Source organism: Pteropus vampyrus, unplaced genomic scaffold (genome assembly GCF_000151845.1).
Source record: "Pteropus vampyrus isolate Shadow unplaced genomic scaffold, Pvam_2.0 Scaffold15, whole genome shotgun sequence".
In the NCBI taxonomy this organism is placed as follows: Eukaryota; Metazoa; Chordata; class Mammalia; order Chiroptera; family Pteropodidae; genus Pteropus; species Pteropus vampyrus.
The window spans coordinates 14,622,196-14,624,769 of NW_011888796.1; positions in this window are offsets into that span (position 1 = coordinate 14,622,196).

The window sequence follows — 2,574 nt, forward strand, 5'->3', positions numbered from 1 at the left end:
GGTGAAGGGGCTGGACGTAGTGGAAGTCCACACCAGCAGGTCTCTACGATGAGCTGAGAATCATGAAGCCCTTCTCCACCTTCAGTTTTCCAGGCTCCCTCTCCCATCTGACCAATCAAATATTTGAAGAAAGATGTCATGTCCATAAATTGTTTTTTAAAGACTGAATATCAATAGTTTCTCGTGTCGAGTTGTATCTACACTAATACCAACTTGTAAGGGATCTTTCTGATGTATTAAAGTGTCTCTTAAAATGTGGACCCAGAATCACGGCTAAATATTTCAGACATGGCCTTCCTTATAACAAGCCCAGGGAGCCCCTATCTCCTTCTCTAGACACATAGGACTCTGCCAACACAGTCAAAGGTTGTTTGGGTTTCTAGATGCCAGATCAGCCCTTGGTTCACAGGGAGCTTGCAGTCAACCAAAATCTCTTAAGTCAGTTTCACATACAACACCATCAAGATGGGATTCCTTCTTCTTTCGTGATTTTTTTTTAAATCACTAAATACAAAACTCTGCTTTTAGTCCTTTAAATTTTATTTTCATTTTGACCTATTCTTCTAGTCTTTCAGATTCAGTTCCCCTGGCCCCAGAGGAGAGAATGTTACATTTCAGACCTGTCAGGTGACTCAGCCACATTGACACAAAGAGTCTTTGTTAGTAACAGCCAGTCACCTCTGATTTCCCTGGGGACAACGCAGACTGTGCAAACCTGCTTCTGGTTTTGAATGCCCATGAAGATGTGCAAGGAGATGGCTGTTCACCTGGGCCACAAATGTATAAGACTTCTTTGGAGAAGTGAACCCCTCCCAAAGAACTTGAGATACAGCTTTCAAAAAAGGTTCCGAGTAACATCTATTTTCTAGTCCAAAACCACGTTTGGGAAATGAAACTAACTGTATAGAAAGGTTGATGCACATACATACCCTTCCTGGGAGCAAATGGAGGCAAGATTTCCAGCTGGCACCTATTGGTGCTCACTAAACACTGAATGAATATAGAATGAATAAATGAGTCACTGAGTGAATGAAAAAAAATGTGGACGATTTCGCAGTCACCTTTAATCTAGGCCACAGCTTACTAAGCACAGCGAATTTGCTCTAGCCCTGGGTTAGAGTTAATGGCTGCCCAAGGCATAGACCTGGAGGACTTGGGTGCCCAGAGATCAAAGAACTGGCCTCACCTGTCTGGTGGCAGAAGATCAGGCCCTGGAAATCTTTGATCTTCCCCCAGGTCATCTGGCATCTTATGTTGCTCTCCATTGGGCATTTTATCCTGCCCTCATTCCCTCCTCCATCATTTTCCTGGGAAGAGCTGGTGTGAAGATTAATTCAAAACAAAATAGCTATTTTGAAAAGCCAGCTGTTTCACTCCTACATTCCTAAGAAAGATTTAGTGTGACACCAGTTCTCAGGAAGTTCCCCATAATTCATAGATATCATTGGTTCCATCATCACAGAGGACAAGGGAGGAAAAGAGCTAAGAAGAAACAAATGTAGTTGCTCTCACCTTGGAGAGAGGTAAACTGAGGCAAGTCTCAGCTAGGGAGTGGAAGGTGACAAGAACAAACAGAAGGCACCACCACTGCTGTTTCCAAGGACAGGGTTCTGCCTGAGACTCCCCAAGCCCTGGCCCACGGGAACTTCGTGACTCCTCACCATCTCTTCCAGAAGACACACATAGGGATTGAGAAACCAGCCACTTCAAAGACACAATTACAAATGCAGGAAGCAGGATCCCCAGCTTCTCCTCTTGATTATTTTTGTTTTGTTTTGATAATTGACATGAATTCAACAGCTTTGTGAAACAATTTTTATTAGAATTGTAAACTTAAGGGCAAACATAGTGTCTTTTTCATCTCTGTGACCTACCATGACACTTAGAGCAGTCCCTTATACATAGTGGATGTGTAACAAATATTTCACAAAATGATAATAATAATAAGTGCTTTTCTAATGCAGGCTACTGAGGCCCATATTCCACTAATATTGACTGAGTCTCTGACAAGTGCCCACCAGCATTTTAAGCACTTTGGAAATGCTAAGCAGTGAGTGGGGAGGTTGGGGTCCTTCCCTAAAGACAGTTTGTCGCATGGTTGTGGATGACCTGCCAGGTGGTTTCAGTCCTCCTGAGCTGCAGAAGGAGCTCTGGGATCAAACACCTTTATGTGGAATTCCACAGTTCATTTATTCATAAACGAACCCCCAATGTCAAATGGTGGTGAAGTATATCAAGAAACACACCCGACTTTATTTTTTTACTAAGAAAGCTGCTATTGTCTAATCTCTAGCTGAGAAGAGGTCAAGTAGGGACATGGCTCTTTTGCCTGCTCTCTGGCTCCCGGCAAGTTTCCTAAGATGTTCCTGCTGATCTAATGCCATTTTAAATCCAGCTGTCCTTGAGAAACTGAGATAGGATTTGAGGCCTTGCTCCTTAAGGGCAGTGACCCCTGAAAGATCGAGACAGATAATAATGGGGAAGGCTTCCCCAGGTGGTCCCGGGCCATTCTCTTAGCATTTGTAACAGGAGAGCATCTGTTACTGATGTGGCTGAAGTTGATTATTCTTTTCC